Below are 24507 nucleotides of genomic sequence, written 5' to 3'. Positions count from 1 at the left end.
TCTGAACCCAACTGTCCAGTACACCAAGAAATGAGGGCTGGTAACCGTGGGGTATGTTATTGAATCCGTAGCATGTTACAATGTGTATAGCAGTTCTGGCCACAGTTAGTTGCACGTGGATCTCCTCTGATGCATTGTGCTAAGTAACTAGCCAGGAGGTGTGTACAACATAGTGAAATATGGGAACACCTCGGCCGTGGGTGTTCTGGTCCAGGTTACATGACTGAAAGGTGTGGTCTGCGTATACATGACTGAAAGGTGTGGTCTGCATACAACCTGTCAGTGCAGGTGTGCTCTGCAGAGCCTAGAGGCAGGTCCCAGTCACTGCAGAGATACTGAAGTGGTCCATTATAAGGAGTGCCTTGCCTGCGTGCGTCAGAGATGAAGATGTCAAGCATTGAGTCACATGACCCCATGTTTTGCTTGCCTGTTCCCGTTCTGGTGGTGAATGTTATTGGAAACTGTGCAAGACAGGCAGTATAGGAGCAGCAAGAGCCTAACATGTTATCTGTACTCCCAGGGCTAACAGGTGCAGGTCATCTGTGCCAAAGCATCATGTTTTGTTGACCATGTCCGTCAAAGCGGACAGATACTGGATGCCTGTGGAATGACAGCAGAAGCATAGGCAACTGTTGAAGTGAAACAGTCAGTCGTTGTACAGTGGTATCAAGTACAGATGAATGCATAATGCTCCCAAGGGCTTGGCAGATACCTTCAGGGCTACAAGACCGGTGAGCTATTGCATGTCCCTGCACATGTAGTCTGTGAAGTTGCATCTCAGGGCAGTCACACTAACATGGAGAATGACTGTCAAACTGTACCTGGTGAGGTGTGGCATGGGTGCATAGGTTATGTTGCTGAACCAGTTACCCAACAGCTAGATGTAAGCGACTATCGACTTGTGTAGCCTGCTGAGTGGGACATCAGTGTGACTGCCTACAGAATCACCTGTGACTGGTGTATTGTGTATGTTATAACACCCTACTGGCTGTATGTGATGGGCACACATGAGTCTGTGGGCTATAAGTTATTGTTGTTGTGTTTGGTGTTGGGGGCTGCCTTTGGTGCCTACACAGAGTATGGAGAGGTTCTGCAAAAGTTGTACTCATACTATGTGTGGCCTGTGGTGGTGGAGATCTTGTGAGACTATGTGATGAGTGGGGTGTGTTGCAAATGTTACACGTCCCCATGTGACTGTCAGGTTCAGTCTGGATTGGTGAGAGCATTACCCCCAGCATGGCTACATATGTGCATCTCCCACAGGCTATAGTGTTGTATGTTGAGAGGTGAGCATTGACTGTGTACATGAGAAAATTGCCCTTTTGCCACATGTACACCATATTCATCATATAGACAGGCAATAGCACAGGTACATGACAGTTGGACATGCCTGTATATTCAACCATGTCTCACAAGATATGTGAGTTACGTGTGTACAACAGCTGTTGTACTGTAAGCAAGCTGGAATGTAAGGACAGACAGTGTACTTGTGAGAAATGGTTTGGAATGGGTGCTATATTAATTAGTAGCTCATGAAGTGCTACAAGTTCTGAACAAGTGCTGAGCATAAAAATGCAATACAGATAGGGTGTTGGATAATATCAACCCACAAGTGGCGACGACAGTCATAATTGGAGGCACTGCACTATTACCCTGCTGAGTATGGTCTGCAAGTTCATGAATCTTTATCAAAGTAGATGTTAGCAGTACAGACGTAGATGACAGTATGGATGTTTGAGTACATGTACCTTCGTATGTCACAGGAGTGTTCTTCCAGTGGCCTCTTGACAGAATCAACACTACAAAAGGTGTCAGAGTGACATGTGCATATCACGCCAGTGGCAGCTACAGTAAAACAGGGTTAATGTGTTGTACTCCCCCCTCATTGTAGCCCATAACACATAGACAAATGTGAGGCATCTGTGTATGTAAGGATGTGAATGGACATGACCTATGAGCAATAGCTGTCTCAGTGTTGTGAACAACATACAGAATGGGCTTTGTGGGTGAGGTGTGTGATATATGTGCACAATCTGACAGATGATATTAGCATTGTCACCGCTAGGTGAATATCCCTGTACCCATTAACTACCACCTAGGCTGCGGTCAACATTATGGACACTGTGTAAGGGATGGTGGTGTGCAGTTCACCTCCCTGAGTTGGTGACATCTCCAGGCTTATTAGGTAGTCATATGAGGCACCCATGTCATGACAGGATGCCATCCATGAGCATGGAGATCATTGGACAGGCATACTCAGCACTTGGGTGACCAATACTGGATCACATATCACCTTTAAGGGGTATTGGCCATGCGTGGATGGGTGATACCAGCCTTCACAATCCTTACCTCCACTATGCAGCATGCTGGCTAGATTGCATAAAGACATGTGCTACACTATGATGCTACACGTACATATCCTGATCTGAAAGACATACATCATGGACAGCCACCGTCCTACTACTGGGATCACCACATGCTGGACAGATCCCTGTGCCATACATGTGACATACTCCCGCCATACCATGCAACCCTGTCCATCAAAGCTGCACATGTCATCTATGTCATACATGGTGTGATGACCGCATGGTAGACGCATTATCAACTGTCTGTATCAGTAATGTGGCACTGATGCACCTCGCGGTGGCAAAATGGCTGTTGGATACAGCTAGGAAACCTTGCCCGTACATGCTATAGTTGATAACCATCCCTACGAATGACGTCCGGGTAGCTATTGTCCCATGTCTATCACATGTGCAACACAGGCGATCCATGGCAAAATATTGAACTGCTGTACAGTGCCGTGTAGATGTATATGGCAAAACACATGCATGTAAAGGTTTCCATGCGTATGTGTGCATTGTCACTGCTCAAGTCCATTAAGGCAGTGTATGTGTTGATATGTGACATATACACAGCATCACTGTCAACAGCATTACTGTGGACAAATCCAGGCATGTGCTGATAGGTAAGAACACCAGTGCAGGCAAACAGACATGCACACATCAAGACAGCATTCACATGGAGTATGAACAATGTAATGAGGTGACACACATATATGGTGATATCCAATGCATAACGGGTGTTACATGTGTGTGACACAAACATGTCAGTCATGTCAGTGTCATGATGATTTGCAAAGATAACTGTGCAGATGTAATAGATTTAATATAAATGTATGTGCAACAGTATCTCTGTACATCTCTGTGATACTGTGACCTGTTACCATCATTATGTCTTACAGATAATGCCTCATTCACGCCTGCCAGTGTACAGCCACCAGGAGGATGATGTCCTCATCCCATACCTCCATGAGAACTACGAGGTGTTGTTCAGCCATGTGCCACAGCATGCCCAGCAGCGTGACGACCTGTGGCAGGACCTTTGCAGGAGGGTTAATGATGCAGCATGCCACTGTAATCGCCAGGGAACAAGATGTAACAGGTGATGGGCCAGCAACCCAGCCCCCACTTACACCCACCGAGGAGCTACTGGCCAGTCTCGGGACACCCTCAGAACAGCATCCACAAACACTAGCTGCCATCATGGAGGTGTGTGTCTCCCAACCAATGAGCCTGGAGTTGCCTGGTGCATCACTACTGCACATATGACTATTATATCCCATTTAGTTGCATGTGTCACTCTACATTATGCAATGTAACATCATATGCAAGGTATGTTTACACACATGTTGCATACTACAGTATGCTACCCTGTGTATGCACACATGTGCATACTATATGCTATTGTACAAGTGAATGTGTTAACATGCACAGTGCACCCTGTGGCTGTCATACAGTCATGGATAATGTTCAAACTGCTGTTTCACCCCTATACAGGTATCTCTGGCATGCCGCACAGACATCAGTCCATTGCAGGTGAGACTGTCATCAGTATCAGGCATGTTAAAGCATAGACCTATTCGCCATGTGGCCAGTTACCACTAGTACACTTGATGTTTGGTCCAGTCACGATATACAGGTCACATCTCCATCATTCACACTGGCTATCCATGTGCAATATATGCAAACAAAATGATACACTGACATGAAACCACAGTATCTGTCATTGCTACATGTGTGGACAGCTGTGCATACAACGGTGGAGGTGTTGTACAATGTAGGCATATGTACTATACATTGGAACAACACCTGTGTGGTATGCAAACAGTACCACACATTGAGCTGGGATATGGGCAGCCCACAGGAGTCACCATTGTGTTATATGCCCCTGCAATGGGTTCACACATTGTGATGTGCCATCTGACATGTCCCAGACACGTAGTGTTCTGGCTGCAATATTGTCACACTATCCCATAACATATACCCCACATACCAAACATACAACCTGTTGTCTGCATAGCCCTGTGGATGGCAACATATCTGACATCTATGGGTGTATGTCATATGGGACTACACAGACATGTGAGTAAGACGGCCATCACAAACATTTGGCCAACACATGTTCACACATGGCCATGGGGGATGGCCAGAGACATGTAGCCACACAGTAGATGTGATGTGTATACACCCTGTTGCACATTGTCCACACATGGTCCAATTATAGCCTTAGTTGACTGATTATACAGTTGATGTGGTGCACTGGACATCATAAAAGCCTGTGCACAGCTAGTGGAGGTGTCACTTAAGTCTACCATATAAGATGTGTTGAACATCACGACTGTGTCATAGCATGACAGTAGTCACCTGTACAGCTTCCACAGACATTGACACTACATCAGGCCACAGATACTGTACATTTCCCTTGCTGCTGTATGACATCACTGTTGACTGTGCACTTCGTGTGTGTGGTACATCAATGTCATGTGGGACATGGTGAATTGACAAGTCTGCCATGTGTGGACATGGTTGCCAGGCAGCTAGACTCTGTAGTAGTTGTGCAGGGGTGTCATCTGTAGGTCTTCCAGTGACCTGTCACATGACACAGCATGGTTTGGTGTGTATACACCTCAGCATCGTGGGTCACAATCCACAGTTATGTCATGGGTATGTGTGCAGTTACGGGTTTGCAATGTGTGCATATTATGCACTGTATAGCAATATAGATGCCTCATGATGCCATGCAATGGCACAGTGTCTGTACTTCACACTGTATAGCAATGTAGATGGCTCACACTACCCTTCCATGCTCATGCACATTTGCTAAACATGCATTCTATCTGTAGGGCATACAGACAACACTGCAATGTGATGCCCATTACAATGCTGTACATGTGTCAGGACACCATTGTGTCAGGCATGTATGCATGTTAATGCACACGTCAGCAGATTACATGTCAAGGTCACTTCAGCCATGTGTACTGTTAACCTGTTCTGGTCCATATGGTGTATCACAGGGATGCATGCTTACTACCATGAGTGTGTGAACTGCATGGCTACTGATATGACACCTGCTTGCTGTTGTGTGCAACCCAGGGAGGTATGCTAACTAACACTATTAATGTCTAAGCTGCATGCTGTTTGCTGTATCACATGCATGCTGCATGCCATCTGTCAAATCACATGCATGGTGTGTGTGTGTGTGTGTGTGTGTGTGTGTGTGTGTGTGTGTGTGTGTGTGTGTCTGTGTGTGTGTGTCTGTCTGTTTGTGTCTGTCTGTGTATGTGTCTTTGTGTGTGTGGCTGTGTGTGTAGTCTGTGTGTGTCTGTTTGTGGGTGTGTGGGGGTGTGTGTGTGTGTGTGTCTGTGTGTGTGTGTGTGTGTGTCTGTATGTGTCTGTGTGTGTGTCTGTGTGTGTGTGTGTGTCTGTGTGTGTGTGTCTGTGTGTGTGTGTCTGTATGTGTGTGTGTGTGTGTGTGTCTGTGTGTGTGTGTCTGTGTCTGTGTGTGTGTGTGTGTATCTGGGTGTGTGTGTGTGTGTGTGTGTGTGTGTGTGTGTGTGTGTGTGTGTGTGTGTGTGTGTCACGGGCTGTGTCTGTGTGCATGTGTGCCCTGTGTGTGAGTCTGTGTGTGTGTGTGTGTGTGTGTGTGTGTGTGTGTGTCTGCATGTCTGTGTGTGTGTCTGTGTGTGTGTCTGTGTGTGTGTGTGTGTGTGTGTGTGTGTGTGTGTGTGTGTGTGTGTGTGTGTGTGTGTGTGTCTATTGTAATTTAAAGTCTTTCTTTGCATTCACAGGTGATGTAGGTGCGTTACCCTCCTGCAGTCCATCTGATTTTAGTGTCCCCACAGATACTAGCAGTGATGAACATATGCATGAGGTACAGGCAGGGTTGTCAGGAGCTGAATCTGTGCCAACGGTTGCCATCCCAGCTATGTCCCCCTCTTCCCCACACACAGTTCTGCTGCCAACACATACCGCATCACCAGTGGCCATAGAGGAAGGACAGTCAGCATCTGTTAGCGTGGAACAGGAACGTGTGGTGGCTACAGAAGGTGTGTCTCCACACCATGGTGTCAGTGTAATGATTGCAGATGTGCCACACAGGCATTTAAAGAAATGTCTTGACAAAAGTGTTGTACCTATGGGACTCCGGTTTTTTAAGATCCCTATGGGGGTTGTACTGGATGAAAAGAGTAAAAAAGAATGTTGTAAACTATTTGATGGTTTCGGGTTTTCTTTTATTAAATTTATTATGGAGTGTAATGACAAAAGAATATGTATGCTGTTAACTGAATTGGATGAGTTGAATGACAGTATTGTACATGATTTATTATATGAAGAATATGAAATGTACTATGAATCACAGTTCAATTGGGTAGCAGGGGTTATAGATAAACAATTTGAACGTAAATGCAACAAATTGAACCATGATTTGGAGCAATACAAAAAGGGTAATGTGTATAGGTGGGAGAAGAGTAATAACAATTATCAATATGATAAGTTTAAGGTATCTAAAAGGAATGGAAAATTTGGGGGAGATACAAGCAACAACCAGAGATCTAGGGTGTATAATCAATACAGGGGTAATTATAATGAGTTTAACAACTATGAGAAACAACCACATGGTCAAGATTTTTTAGAGAGAGAACAAGACTGGGAAGGGGAACAAAGGAGGTATCGACAAGGAAGGGAAGGTTATGTGGGGAGGACGGGGAGAGAATAAATCATACACCCGGGCCTGTCCCCTTGAACATATCCCCAGAGATTGTTAAGGTTAATGAAATCATTAGTTCATATGATAATTTTTATATATATAATTACTCTGATGTGACACTTAAAAAAGAACATTTCACCCTATTTTCTAAGGGGATGAAGTTCATACCTCAAGGGACATTCAATTTGGTAGACAGCATAGTTGACATTAAGAAGTATGTAAGAAAATTAAATTTAAGTGTAAAATATGATGGTACTAAATATATACATAAAGAGTTTGGCACTAATAGTACTTACACGCCACCCCTGAATAGTTTGCTGGATACTTTTGAGAAACTTGTAATAAGTGATTTATGTAAGTACAGCAAACATAGTAAGAACAGTATGAGATTTAATTTAACTAAGGATTAATATGATATATTGAAAGAGTTACAGAGGGAGAATAAGATCCGGATTATGAAACCGGATAAGGGGGGCGGGGTGGTACTATATTATGCAAGTGACTACAAAAATAAAATCATGGGACTGTTGCTCAACTCTGGCAAATATAAGATTTCCTCAAGGAATGAAGTACACATTGGGTACCACAAAGTGGACATGATGTTAGAGGATTTATTATTGGAAGAAAGGATTGGAAATGATTTATATAAGTTTCTGAAAGTTGAAAACCCCATTTTAGGGACCATTGTAGGCATTCCAAAAGTCCATAAGGACATATATGATCCACCGTTCAGGCCTATCATTTCAGGAAGTCAGGCTAAGACCTTTCCCTTTGGCAGGGTTATAGATAAATGGCTCAAACCTACATTAAGGAAAATTCCACATTTGGTGTGTGATTCGTGGGACTTCCTTGGCAGATTGCAACCTGAGTTGGCTAAAGGGGTTGAATGGTTAGTGACCATTGATGTCATTGATCCTTTTTCAAATATACCCAAAGAGGAAGGTTTGGTCAGATTTCATGAGAGTATTCATAGCCTTGGGGTGACATCTGGAGATAAAAATTTATTGATTTTGGAGTTTATGGAGACTGTTTTGGCACACAACTACATTTATTACGAAGAGGAATACCACCAGCAGATTAAGGGAGTAGCAATGGGGGCTGCTTGTGCCCCCATATATGCTAATTTGGTGGTATTCGATTGGGAAAAGGAGCATATTTTTAAATCTGAATGGTATAAGTATGTTACATGTTACCTTCATTTTTTGGACGATATATTTTTACTCTGGAAGGGTAATAGTGACGAGTTAGACAAATTTTGTGTGTATTTAAACTCTTGTAGTGAGAACTTAAATTTACCTTCAATATGGATAGGGTTACTATTCCCTATTTGGATGCGAGAATTACAATACAGGATGGGAAATTTAAGTCAAATATATATAGGAAGAATACTTTTAGTAATTCCTATTTGCATTTTTTCAGTAACCATCCTTGGGCCCAGAAAAGGAACATCATAAAAGGGCAATGCATCCGGGTGGCACGGATGACATCCAATGCCAATGATGTGGAGGAGGAATTGAGGAAGGTAAAAAAATTGTTTAGGCAGAGGGGTTACCCTATGGACATGATAGATGATGTAAGTGAGTATGTGAGGAAGGAATGGGGAGTCAAGTACAAGCCCTTATTAGGAACCAGGCTTGGCTTAGAGATAGGACCTGATGTTATTATAACTGACACTGATGCTGATTGTAGTAAATTTAAGAGGGCATGTATTATACAGCATTCAACACATAGTAGAGACATAAAAGATATTGTGCAGAGGAATTGGACAGTTTTGAAGGCTGATAGTGATGTATTGAGAATTGTGGGGAAAGAGCCTAACTTTGTTTATAATAATGGTTCTAACATGAAATTATTGTTGGAAAGGAAGTATGATATGAACAAGGGTAGTGTTTGTGTGGGAACTAAAAAATGTGGAACATGTCAGCAATGTCAATACATCTATGAAGGTACAACTGCCACTTTACAAAATTATAATAAAGCCAAAATTATTTTTTGTAAAGGGAACTGTAGGACTAAAAATCTAGTATATCTGGCTATGTGTACCAACTGTCCATGCTACTATGTAGGCAAAACTATCAGATGTCTGTGTAATAGAATTTATGATCATTATTACAGCATCAGGAAAAATGATGAGAATAATGCCCTTTGGAAACATTTGAAAAACAGTAAGGAATGCTCGACATTTAAATTTGGTATCTTGGAACTGGTCAAGGATAATGTGAGAGGGGGTGATATAAAAAAGGTAGCTAGTGATAAGGAAGTCAGTTGGCAAATCAGACTTAATGCCTCTGTGTACCCGGGAATAAATGACCACATTTCCATCAAACCAATATTAGACAACTCTGGGTAACTAAGGGTATATGTAGTATGTATATAATGTATAAGAGTCTGTTATGACAATGTATGACTATTAATAGGATATGTATTGTGGATATGTGAACTAGTAATATGTGTAATATGAAAGGAGTTTTGTATGTTTTTTTAAAGTGCATATTTAGTATGTTGTTATTTAAATGTGTTGTATATTATTGGGGAAGTTTGAATGTAGGTTTAAAGTGAGTGTTCAGCACTTTTAATTTTTAAATTAGATAATTATGTCAGGTGTTTATTAAGTGAGTGTCACGTGATGTGAAGTGCATATAAATGTGATTTGAGTGTAATTATTAGTGTTCTGATGAAGTCATGGAGTGATGAAAGCGCTTAACGTCTATTTTGTGTTTTAAGAATAAATTCTTCAGTTTTAACCTGACGACTGAGTTTTGAACTTGTGCTGTTTGTGCTGGGCGCATCGTTCCCTTAGGAACTGGAGTGCGTGTGTTATTATATGTGGCCAGTGCTGCTCATAGGAGGACCTCTGGCAGACATGCACCTGCAGGACAGAGCGCAGCAGCTGGTGTCACCAGACAAATGTTCCAGACTGTAATGGCGGCACAGGCACATGCTGAATGGCAGAACAGAGAAGGGCAGAGGATGCAGAGAGCTGCTATCCGTACTCTAAACAACAACATCCAGGCACTGTCAAATGCTCAACAGCAGATTGCTGATGTTCTGGAGAGGTGATTGGGTGACATGGTCAGAATCCTTGACCGTGGCATTGCAATCCGTGAGCGTGAGCTGTCTGTGCTGGAACATCTGGTAGGAGTGAGGAGTAGGCCATGTGAACGTAGGCCAGCTACACCACCTAGTGCAGGCCAACGTGTGCGTGCCACCTCACATGCCCGCTCCAATAGTGTCGGTAGCAGTAGCAGTGCAGCTGGTGCTGCGCTGTCCACACCAGGACACAGCAGGCCTCGTGGACATGGCCCTGGACATTCCCAGTGGGGACACGGTTCCAGTGGACATGTGTTGTCGGACAGTAGCCAATCTGTACCTCCGCCTGGTAGTGCCCCTGCAACCTTTGGTAGGCACAGGTCACATGGCCTTGGCCGGATGCAGTGAGCTGTACATCCTGGTCTGTACAATCTGGAGCTGTCAATAATACCCCAGTGTAGGCCTCACAAAAGGCAGAACTGTGTGCACACATACAAGCACATGGTAAAAACATCTGTAGGGCATTGCAACACCCACATGCATAATGACCGCACATGTCCAATCAGATCACCAGCCCTTACCCACACACATGATGTCATCCATTGGTGCAGCCTATGCCCCTGGCAAACATTATCACCCTGTGCATATGATGAAGCCTGTGCCGCATCCCTGTCATCTACACCATCGGTGCAGGGACATGCTCAAATGGTCTGATGCACAGGGTGAACAGAATAGTGAGAGAAGTGTATATTACATTAGTTGTGTACTGTTAACACGCACCAGACATACCATGTAGTACAGGTTTATCATGCATTGTTATATGTTCACAGTATGTGTCTTGGTAACAACAGTAACAGCATGTTGGTAATGATGCCCTGGTTCCCTCCTTATGGTCTACTTGCATGTGCCAACAAGTAGCAGTGTTTGCAGTTTCCCATGTGTAAATGTGGAGTACTCACAGGCATGTATGGCAATATCAGCATGCTATACATAGCCTCAACCTGACTGCTGGAAAGGCTAACATACCAAAGATGTCCACACGTCTACTTATCCAGAAGCATGTGGGCTGTTTAATAGGCTACAATGGCTAGAGACGTGACATCCATACCAGGTCACATCACAGGTATGTTGACATGGTGCGGGGCGTGTACACAACGGTCCAGCCAATGATAACGTTAGAGGCCACTTAATAGCATGAGGCCTCACTGTGTAGCAGTAATACCCTGTCACAATACAGGAACATGCCCACACTCCTGGGGTCAACAACACTATAATGCACACTCCATAGTATTGAGGTGAGGACCCCTGCCTATGTGGTAATCACCCACACAGTACTGTGCACCCACATGACGCGACACAGAGGATGAACATGTACAGGTAGCCAGTAAGGCTGAGACCGATGGCATCAACAGGGTAGTAGACTGCATCACCATGAGGGGTTAGGGATCCTGTCTGTTCTGTATGGTAGCATACACCCTCACTCCATGCACCAGACAGCCATACATACATACACACACACACACTGTGGAGTCCACAAATGTCATTCACATATGGATAGCTGACATGTGTGTGATACACACACCACCCCTGCCTACGTCATGCTTTCCACACTGCAGTATGTACAGATCTCTACAACAGTGTACAGGGGTGTGTAACAATTGGGATGTATTCCCCACCATATTTGGCATATATGGTCACACAAGCAAACACACATGGCAGTACTGTGAATGATACACCTGCTATATGATGATACGTCTGACAGACATGCGACAGTATTGGCCACATTATGTGTACCAACACTACCTCCAGCAATTGTACTGCTATATGCACATGGGAGGATGTAAGTGTTACAGGTGTCAAGTGACTTACAGTCAGTAACACCCAACCGCTGTGTAGGTTTTATGTCTTCACCGTCAAGTAACAGTAACATAGAGTACTGTTTGCACATGTAATGGTAGGATGGCATGTGACACACCTGTGAGCCGTCCCCGGCAAACATCCATCTGCAAAGGTGGATCACCACTTTATGTACACACATCCATCCATACCTGATGTACATCCTACCATACTGTCAGTATTTCACCATATACAGGTGTCAATGATGGGGCTGCATTGCAACTGCGTGTTGTAGTTAGGCACAGATGAATTACATACATCAGCTACTGCACATGCATGGTAGCTGCATGTACACCACTACATGTACATGTGTGTTGGTCCTACATGCCTGTCATGTAGCCATGTTTGTATGCATTGCAATTGGTGGACATGTGTGATGACATACATAACACATGGACTGTTGTATGATATGATGGGTGTCATGGGTAACTAGTACAGAGGGAATGTGTCCTCGGTCAACATTGCTACCTCATGTACTGTTAGCATTCAACAGCCATGGACCTACCTTCCATTTGCATGCGTGTGATTGCTGTAGCCACTTGTCTGCACGGAGGACAGCAAAAGCTATGCTATGTACATATGTGTTTTGTGTGTGTGTGTGTGTGTGTGTGTGTGTGTGTGTGTGTGTGTGTGTGTGTGTGTGTGTGTGTGTGTGTGTGTGTGTGGTCCATGCACATATCCACTGCAATTACATGTATGTCATATCCAAACATGTGTGTTCTTTTGTGTACAGTGACAGTCATCTGTCACAGCTGTGTAAGACCCAGGGCCCCTGTTATGTGTAGAGCTGACCTGGTCATGTACAGTGGTATCATTGCATTACATAACACATGATGGAACCCTGTCAGTACATGTGTAGTCTGCACAGTTGCTGTAGACCTATGTACAGTCCACTGAGTCACACGGTGTTGTGGTAATGTATGGCTGTGTGTTGCTGGTCCAACGACATGGTGATGCCTGAGGGCTACATAGTAGACTGAGGCGTTTACCTCTGTGATCTGCACCTGAGACATCTGTGATGGCTCTTGAGTGTGTACCGGTCAGTACATGTGAGTGGCCTTCATGTACGTGGGGACAGTAACACCATACTGTGCCCTTCCGTGTTTAGAATCCATGTGCATGCAAGACAGCCCTTTGCTACTGCTAAGTGTGTGAGCATGCCCAGTACGCCGTTGTGTAGATGGACACACAGTACATTCCAAACCATGCCCTTCCGTGTTTAGAATTTGTGTGCATGCAAGACAGCCCTTTGCAACTGCTAAGTGTGTGAGCATGCCCAGTATGTCGTTGTGTAGATGGACACACAGTACATTCCAAACTGTGCCCTTCCGTATTTAGAATCCATGTGCATGCAAGACGATCCTTTGCAACTGCTAAGTGTGTGAGCATGACCAGTATGCCGTTGTGTAGAGGGACACACAGTACATTCCAAACTGTGGCCTTCCGTGTTTAGAAATCCGTGTGCATGCAAGACGGCCCTTTGCAACTGCTAAGTGTGTGAGCATGCCCAGTATGCCATTGTGTAGATGGACACACAGTACATTCCAAACAGACGTGTGATACTAAGTGTGTGAGCATGCCCAGTGACACCTTGTGTCGGTGATGTGCCTCTGTGTCTGGGCATGGCCAATGACATCCTGCATAGTGATGGTGGTCATCCAGGCAACAGATGTCCATTTTCCACATCAGGATGGATGCCTACATTGAACACACTGGTTGACTGTCCTGAAGGGTGTACTGTCTGTGGCGCATCTTGTATCTATATAGTGTTGTAATAGTGCTCCATAGATGGGCAGTTGTCCTGCTCACACCACTGCTGTGTGTTTGTCTACGTCTACCTTGGGACAGTAATATGCTTTTAGACTGCTCACTCTCTATACATACCCTATCGGCGTCTTTGCCTTTGCAGATGATGTCATCCACCTAGAAGTATGCCTCTGGGAGTGCTGTGTTCCAGTAATCTCGGTAGCGCATTCTGTAACCGTGTAATGCTGTAGTGTGATTAGGTAGTTAGGTGTATGTTCGACTCCCAGCCCTGCCAAGTGTGTCCCTGTGTGTGTTTCCAGCTGTCTGGGGACAGAGTAATGCTTTTAGACGGCTCACTCTACATACATTCCCTATCGGCGTCTTTGCCTTTGCGGATGATGTCATCCACCTAGAAGTATGCCTCTGGGAGTGCTGTCCTCCAGTAATCTCAGTAGCGTGTTCTGTAACCACGTAATGCTGTAGTATGATAAGGTAGTTAGGTTGTATGTTCAGCTCGCAGCCCTGCCAAGTGTGTGTGTGTGTGTGTGTGTGTGTGTGTGTGTGTGTGTGTGTGTGTGTGTGTGTGTGTGTGTGTGTGTGCGTTTCCAGCTGCCTGGGGACAGAGTAATGCTTTTAGATGACTCACTCTACATACATTCCCTATCGGCGTCTTTGCCGTTGCGGATGATGTCATCCACCTAGAAGTATGCCTCTGGGAGTGCTTTGTTCCGGTAATCTCGGTAGCACGTTCTGTAACCGTGTAATGCTGTAGTGTGATAAGGTAGTTAGGTGTATGTTCGACTCCCAGCCCTGCCAAGTGTGTCCCTGTGTGTGTGTGTTTCCAGCTGTCTGGGGACAGAGTAATGCTTTTAGACGGCTCACTCTACATACATTCCCTATCGGCGTCTTTGCCTTTGCGGATGATGTCATCCACCTAGAAGTATGCCTCTGGGAGTGCTGTGCTCCAGTAATCTCAGTAGCGTGTTCTGTAACCATGTAATGCTGTAGTATGATAAGGTAGTTAGGTTGTATGTTCAGCTCGCAGCCCTGCCAAGTGTGTGTGTGTGTGTGTGTGTGTGTGTGTGTGTGTGTGTGTGTGTGTGTGTGTGTGTGTGTGCATTTCCAGCTGCCTGGGGACAGAGTAATGCTTTTAGATGACTCACTCTACATACATTCCCTATCGGCGTCTTTGCCATTGCGGATGATGTCATCCACCTAGAAGTATGCCTCTGGGAGTGCTTTGTTCCGGTAATCTCGGTAGCACGTTCTGTAACCGTGTAATGCTGTAGTGTGATAAGGTAGTTAGGTGTATGTTCGACTCCCAGCCCTGCCAAGTGTGTGTGTGTTTCCAGCTGCCTGGGGACAGAGTAATGCTTTTAGACGGCTCACTCCACATACATTCCCTATCGGCGTCTTTGCCTTTGCGGATGATGTCATCCACCTAGAAGTATGCCTCTAGGAGTGTTGTGTTCCAGTAATCTCGGTAGCGCGTTCTGTAACCGCGTAATGCTATAGTATGATAAGGTAGTTAGGTGTATGTTCAACTCCCAGCCGTGTGTGTGTGTGTGTGTGTGTGTGTGTGTGTGTGTTTCCAGCTGCCTGGGGACAGAGTAATGCTTTTAGATGGCTCACTCCACATACATTCCCTATCGGCGTCTTTGCCGTTGCGGATGATGTCATCCACCTAGAAGTATGTCTCTGGGAGTGCTGTGTTCCAGTAATTTTGGTAGCACGTTCTGTAACTGCGTAATGCTGTAGTGTGATAAGGTAGTTAGGTGTATGTTTGACTCCCAGCCCTGCCAAGTGTGTGTGTGTGTGTGTGTTTCCAGCTGCCTGGGGACAGAGTAATGCTTTTAGATGGCTCACTCCACATACATTCCCTATCGGCATCTTTGCCTTTGCGGATGATGTCATCCACCTAGAAGTATGCCCCTGGGAGTGCTGTGTACCAGTAATCTCAATAGCGTGTTCTGTTACTGCATAATGCTGTAGTGTGGTAGACTAGACAGGTAGGTTCTTAATTCCAAGGCATGGCAGGTGTGTGTGTTTGGCAGTTATACCATATGTGTTGGTATCTGTGGGTGGCTAGCTGCGGGATGTGTTTAGTCTGTTTTGTTGTTGACCTATATAGTGTCCACAGCCCACATATTCTGCCAAGACACTCGGTTGTCAACACATACATTCGCCAATAGGTCTGGTGAGTAACTGTCAGCAGCCCTACTCTTACCCTTGATATGGTCTGACTCATGTGACGCAACATAACACACGTGCCTTGATAGTAACAACACTACATAATGCAGGTGGCACATGTAGTTTCCTTTTCATTCCTGTCTAATGCATTGCTGTCATGTGGTCTGCTGTTGTGATATAAATGCCATATCTACATATGTGTGTACATGTATATATATATATATATATATATATATATATATATATATATATATATATATATATATATATATATATATATATATATATATATATATATATATATATATATATATATATATATATATATATATATATATATATATATATATATATATATATATATATATATATATATATGTGTATGTCCATGTATATTTGTTTACAAATAATATATATGATATATGTAGATGTAGAGGTGGACATAGATGTGAACATATGTCTGGGGACATCAGCACTATTGAATGTTTGTGCCGGATAATCTGTATGTGATAACCTGGGATCTATGTATATCTGCCATGGTGTGGTGGTAATGCACATCGTCTGTAGTGTGCAGGGCCACGGGTTGTAGTTGTCTAGACACCGGTTATTTTGTTGCTGGGAAAACCATGGGACATCAAATATGGTGATGGTAAGGCACCTGTTGCCAGTTGTGTATGGATCTGAGTGACACTGAGAGGTGGTTAATAATTTGGAGGTTCGGTATGGGTCATATAACTATTCATTAGAAGACTATACTATGCAGATGAGGTTGACTATGGTGTATCACATTTATCACCAGGGTGTGCTGCTGGTCCCTGGAGTGTATGTGTGTAGTCAGCCAGGTGCAGGTCTTGAATATAGTTGACAGCATGGGAGGGGGGTCAGGCATACTGTACGTACATTGCAGAACTGTGCCTCGGGAGTGCTCCTGCCTTAGCACACCTAAGATAGGGGTGTGTCTATACCTGCCTGGTAACATTGGGAGGGATGACAACAGTGGTGTGGTAGTCAGGGTGTACAGGTTGCACAAACAGGTGTTGGTCAGCACAATCCACAGATGACATGGCAAGCCCGCACATGAACAGTACTTTAATGCGAGCAAGCAGCATGCACACAGGTTTCGTCCACACTCGACACCACCGGTATATACCTGCAGGGACATTTCACGACACAGTCCAACCAAATGACACGGGCTGCAGCAGGCAACATATACCAACATGTGCAGGAGGCTGGGGCAGTGAGGATGTGTATGCTGCCGAACAACCCTTACTGGGGTGACATAAGACTTTATAGACTGAGGGTGACTTACCAGGGGCTACATGGGCTGGGGATGTTGGAGCACTATGGGGTGGACAGAGACCTCCTACAGCAGCTTGTTGACCTGTGCCTGCCACACCTGACACATCAAACAGGCCGAGGGAAATGCATCACAGTAGATACCATAGGATGTGTTGGCCTAGGTGTACTAGCCACAGGTACCTCACACAGCACAACTGGGGATATCATGGGTATCCCACAGGCATCTGCTTCCAGAGTATTGCACCAGTTCACAGATGCCATGTCAACACATGCTAGTGAGCACGTACATGTCCTCAACACACGTGATTAGTGGGCCAGCAATATGCATCTGTTCAGCCACATGGATGACTACCCTGGGGTACTGGGTGCTATAGCCTGCACACGTAGCACCACCCAGGGAGTGGGGTAGGGCCTACAGTCACTGCAGGGGCGTACCCTCCAACAGCTAGGCCATATGCGATGGCCAGGGCATGAGGTGTGCTGTCTGCCCTGGAAGCTATGATGTGTCCGATATATGGCTTCTGACACAGCTGTAGCACACCAATGCCTATATGGACATCCCCTACAGTCTCCTAGTGGGGGATGCTGGGTAAACACTGGTGTAGTGGCTGATGACACCCATCAGCAATGCACACACACACCTGAGCACTCACACCATACTGAGGCAGATGCACAGGCAAGACATATACTTGTGCATGTGTTTGGGATGCTCGGTTCACAGTTCTGGTATCCGGACACATCCGTTGGAGCTCTGCAGTATTCACAAGCAACATGCATACAAGTTGTTATGGTATTTGCTATGCTACACAATGTTATCCTGCAGTAACAGTTGCAGCAGGAACAGCATGTGACAGGGCCACACAGCCCAACACCACTGCCAAGGCCTGTACAGGCACAGTGTGACTTGGTGAAGGAACTACCTGAGTAGGGCACAGTCGGCAAAAGCCCGTGCACAGTATGACCTGCCCTTGGCAAAGAGGCAACACAAGGCATATGCACTGACACAGTAGGTACCCACAGATTTCCCCTCTCTGACCCGCACACAGTACAATGGATGCCAAACATGACAGTACCTGTGCTCGGCCATGCATAGGAGGTGCACGGTGTGCATCTGACATAGGCAGCACTCCAGCACCATCCTGAAGTCAGGAACACACCCAGGGTATGTCTATTGACCTAACAAGTGGCAGTGGTATTAGAACGTGTAGTTACCATTGCTATGGTATGTATGTGAGCATACAAGTGACTGTGGTAGCCAAATGTTATTGCAGCAGACAGTACACATCCATAGTGGCACTGTGACCTCTGTAGAACATATGGGGGTCACAATGGTAGCCTGCAGTACACAGGGTGTTCTACCCACTGCAGATTATGGGCTGACCATCATGTGTGTCCGTACAGCACACACACGTTCCATGCAACTGGACAGATGTGGACCAATACAGATGAATGATATACGATGGCCTATGGACATGCCCAATGAATGACCCCAACCCCCTAAGACACACACAGATGACAGCAGGCCAGGCAGTTTGATGTAGGCTGTATAAGCTAGGACGTCCAACACCACTGTGCTGGTAATTAAAGCTGGGAACTGACGTACCCTGGTATCCCTCCAACCAGCAATTTAGGTAGGGCCACACACTGACATGGAATACCCGGCATACCAGTACAGTAGCAGCAGATGTGTACAACTGTTGGCTGTGCCCCTCGTCACACCTACACATATGAGAGTCATATGCACCACCCACAGTGCTGTGTAGGACTGTGGTTGTGGTTGCATGTCCCCCCACACTATGCAGACATGTAGCAACTGTCAATGCCACATGACCATTAGCTACCCTGCAGACACAGCATGACACCTGTCTGTGTAGAATGGAGGGGTCAGCGACACAGTACTAACTATCTGGACATGTGACACATGCAATACAGTTGACCATACTTTGCATGCTCACACAAATGACGGTATGACGATATTGTTGGTCACAACATGCGTAACAGTCATATTGGGCATGCTCACACACTGAAACACAAGACGGTCAGGCATGCATACACCAGTGGTCTGGACATATCTGCCAGTACATTGCTATACTGTTGGATGTCTGCGCTGCATGGTGTGTGTGTGTGTGTGTGTGTGTGTGTGTGTGTGGTCTATTGTCTGTACATATGCCATGGTCTGTTGTTAATTCACATGAGCTATGTGCGCGGGGTACTTATACCATCACGTGTATAGGGCGGTTCTTTGTTTGCGGACAGGCTGACTCCTTTGGATACAGACCGGGTAAGGCACAGTCCAGCAGGTGGGAGCTGTTGTGCATGGGTTTGCACAGTGTTAAGCACTGCTGATCTCTGGTCACAGCACCTTATACACATTTAGACTCCACATTTCTTTGACAGTGCACTACTGGCATACTGGTAGACAAACACGCTTACAGCTGCTCGCTGTCCGACATTTCCGCTTACATTTGTCACTCACGCTGGGTGTGTGTGATCCCTTGTGATGTGTATTACATTGGACTACATGACTACAGTATCGGGTATGTGTAACCATTTTGCGGCGGCAGGCATTCGACTGTATGGACTCAGTGGCCTGTCCAGTGACGTAATCATATTATATGCATGTTCCTCATATGATCTGCTCCCATCTGCCTGATACATGGGAACCGATACTCTGCAATGCTGACATGTGACTTGAGTTTGTTGACGCAGCTGTCTGCCGAGTCATGCTACCGCATACCTACTGCACGTTGACCACCTTTCAGATTGCACGACGGGAGACTGTAGGAGTGACACGTTTCCCACTTTGCATGGGACAGTCCCTCATCACATATCTCATGTGACAATACCAGAACTCTCCACCAATCAGGGACACATGTCTGCAGAATCAGGGACAGGTCAAGAAAAATCAGGGACACTTTTACAAAAGTAGTGCTATTAACTTAACACATTGACAAAATCAGAGCATATGACTTAATACTCATATTCTGAAGTAACAGTTGTTTATAACTCTTACTTATTGTCATTAGTCAGTAAGTGTAATTCACCACCTTTCCTTCAACAGCCACTAATTTTAGGAGGGATTAAGAAGGACAGAGTTAGACTTTCAGTCAAACTCAGGGACGTACCTGACATTCAGGGACAGTTGAGTGGTATGTATAATACTCTAGCCATTGCAACTGTCCTGATTAGGGGACCTTCTCATGTTGTAGGTGTCTGTACTGGTTGCTTGTTACAGGTCTTGTATACCTGACATGTCGACATGTCATATGTAGTAGCATAAGCAACTATACTGCTGTTAGACTCCGCTTTGATTTGTTCCGATATGTATATTTCTGTACTATGCATGGCTGTAGGTATGTTCTGCCCTGGTACATCTGACAGTTCTACAGAGCAGGTTCCACTTTGACCATTCAGGCTGGTGGCGGCCCTATAGACCCTATATGTAGAGCTATCACATGTGTCAAGGCAGCACATACCCACAGCCAGTAGTAAACGGACGACTTCCACAGTTTGCATATGTTAAGGTTATTCATGTAGCATTATAATTGATAGTACTGTTTCCTATTACATGTAGCTGTTACTGATACAACAAATTGATGTCTGACACCACTACACACAATATATAGCCTCCATTCCCGAACTCACAGGCCATGTGCCATATCTGTCATTTTGCAGGACACAACTGCCCAGACGGGTGTGTCCCTCGCAGGCATATGGGTGTTAACCTCTTCTATTATGCTATCATCTACCCGAGGTGGTCAGCAAATTATGCACTTTCCGTCAGTAGCAGAACTCACATACCAATGGGTGTGAATGAACACTGTATCAGGAACAATGCATAACACCATGTGGGACACATTTAGATGATTGGTTCTATTAACCAGACACATTCACAGTCACAGAGCATATGTATTCATTCATGTTTGTCGAGGTGCATGCTGCTTATGACTCATACATGTTGTCATCTGTCATTACCTGTATTCCGCCACCTGTTCACCTAATATCACTAGTTCTGGCAGTGTTTAGTTGGACTTTGTTACATTCTGATACATAACTATGGAAGTCCATGCTAATCGGGTGTATGGCACTGTTTAGGTCTCTATGTATTCCCCCAATGGTTTACAGACTATCCGGTAGATGTGCTCTTCAGGTTTGGGAAGTGTAGGCGTATGCTATGCCCACATAGGAATATTAATGACTTCCACTGGGCGGGCCTACTACATCTCTGCCAACCAGCACCTGCACACTTAAGCCCATTAATGCATACCCATGGTCCACCTACCTGGCACCCCTCTACAGCAGTCATGACAAATACTTACTCTGAGTGCAGCTGGGGTATGAGCACACCCCTACACATTGCCCACTCCCCCCATCTCGGGACACATGTCGTACGTTTTGTCAACCCATGTATTATCACACTTGCACAACCTACTGTTCCATGTACTCCTACATCCTGCTCATAATAATGTCAGCAGATTCACATGTACCCTGAATTTTTGGGGTCCCGCAAGGGACACCATTATCCATGTTTAAAGTGTAGACCTTGCGGAACTCTCCCACTGGTCCTTTCCTACCGGTGTTTTGGACAGCGGCAATGTATTGATCTGTATTGCCTGTCTGTATGTCTGTCTGGCCTAGCTGGGCGATGTGGGGGGTACAACATTTATTTATTGGACCTCCCAGTCACATATGCCCGGGCTGTAAATATGTTACTCCTAATTGCTGTGAAGTAACCTATTTATGTACATGTGTATATCTACACTGACAAATATATTTCGTTTTGTGTGTATGTGTATATATCACTACCTGTTGTTTGTGTATATATATCTATCTATATATATCCGTAGTATATCCTTTATTTATTTATTTAAATTTGTTGACCGGGAGTGTCCGACTGGACGTAGGTCCATTTTCAGCGGAGGCCCGGGGAGAAAAAGCTCCACAGTAAAATAAACAGACAGTATATATATATATATATATATATATATATATATATATATATATATATATATATATATATATATATATATATATATATATATATATATATATATATATATATAATCCATATGAATATATGTGTGTATGTAAATTTGCGGGTTACAAGTGTAGGCGGTCGCAACATGTACTACGTTCCATCAGTTTACAATGTTGACGTAGCACTTCAACGATGTTATGGCCACTGGTATAGCCCTGCCTCTGGTGTGAAGAGCGATGCTCTACTCACAATTGTGCAGCTTTATTTGACATACGCTGCGAGCACTTCATAATTCCTTACTTGCTCTGGATTCCCTTCACAACCCTTATGTTTGCTTTCTTCTTTCAGTGTTCCTTGCATATATATATATATATATATATATATATATATATATATATATATGTGTGTATATATAGATAAATATGTAGATATATAATTGCATATTTCTGTTATGTCTGTGGATATTTATCTATACACACATCTATCTATATATATAAAAGTTACAGCTGTACAAGACAACATACATTTGCTATGCTAATAGCTGCATACACCCACGCAGGCCCACTTGCATCTACTTATTCTGAGTTACATATGTTTACAGGCACTTCTTTGGGATTACATGTGCCTTATTCCTTATGACAGTACCACTTTGATAGAATCCAGTTAACGGACCCATGCGAACGTGGTCAACTTTACATGTATAAATGTTGGCTTTACAGCACAGAGGCATTCATTACACAATTAATATGTGCTATAGTCATACTTGAACCGGAATGCCTTTACGTTGGGCGGATGCTATAACCATTACATTATTGGTGTTCTGGCTCATTTATATGTATACCCATGGTTCATAGCTACTCTGACATACGCCTCACCGCTTCCCTTACACAGCAGGCATCCATTCTCCTGCTGGGAAAACTGCAGTTCTACAGTTAGGACATTCCCTGTTTCCTACTGCTCTGGACCCATGCTGCAAGTCTACTCACTCCAAGGATATTCATAACTCCTATGCTTATAGTCCTCACACATACGCATGTTTGATTGTCAGGGTGTTCATGTGCTGGTCTGGGTTTAGGCTTGGCTGACTGGTGACTAGAACTGCCTTGGCACTGTTCAAAGATCAGACGTAGCACAATGACAGAGTTAGTCCAGAGTTTAACATTTGACCTGTGTTTACAGACACAGGTGTTTGGGCACCTCTGACAATGAATATTATTCTGGACATCTGTTATAAATTCACTACAGGTATGCAATAGTCCTGTCAACAGATGTGACAGTTGGTTGGTGTACTTCTGTGTACGGACCTCTCTGATACTCGGGGATTCGTTTCTACAGTGACAGGGACATGGCTATGACAACTCAAGGGCAATCACGGACACTTCTACCATATTAGTACTATTAACTTGGAACATGTTGACAGATTCATAATACTACTAATTTTCTGCAGTTAAATGCATCTATTACTCTTCATTGTTGTAAGTAGTCATTCTCATTCAACACCTTTCCCCCAAAGGTCACTGGCTTTGTGAGTAGTTAAGGGGCTGGCCAGTTATTCTGCGAATGCTCTGACCATTGGTATTGTTGACATTGTCATATGTACAGGTTGGGATGTATTCTGGGGACTAGGGCTGCCACCTTTTCAAATGGCCAAGATGGGACATTTTCGGAACACATGTCAGATTTTACAAGCCGACACATACCCACAGTCAGTACAACGGCTAGGACTTTACTTACTTGCCTACATAAAAGCCTATTGTTGTAGCAGTTTAGTTGCTTATTCTGTTTCTTGTAACATTTAGGTATTGTGGATACTGCAATAATTATTGTCTGCAACTATTACATAACATATCGGACATAATTATGTCCTACAATCCCAGGACATTTGCCATTTGTAATGTATTTTGTCTGGACACAACTGTCCAAAGAGGGACTGTCCCTCGCAAAGCAGGACAGATGGTAACCCTACTGCAGACACCAGATTGTTTGGGCCAACACATAGCCACGGTGAGTGCAGGTTTAGAACATTCATTTGTTTCTTAGCTGTGAGCCTTATACCTTTGGCACTTTTGTTATTTGCCTGTTTCTTGTACGAATTACGTTTATTCTATCCTGACGTGACTACTTTAGGCAGCTGTTACATGCACTATGGTACATAGTTATTTCCTACGATCACAGGACATTTGGCATTGTATCATTGTTGGTCAGGTCACACCTACACACACATTAATTGTCCCTCACACAGTGGATCAGGGGGTATCCTGTTTACTTCAGTGTCTTCATCACCCTTATACCATGTGCCACTATGCGAATGTGTGCAT

This window comes from Protopterus annectens, chromosome 11.part0 (genome assembly GCF_019279795.1).
Source record: "Protopterus annectens isolate FY-2018-M chromosome 11.part0, PAN1.0, whole genome shotgun sequence".
Lineage (NCBI taxonomy): Eukaryota > Metazoa > Chordata > Ceratodontiformes > Protopteridae > Protopterus > Protopterus annectens.
This window is presented reverse-complemented; position numbering follows the sequence as displayed.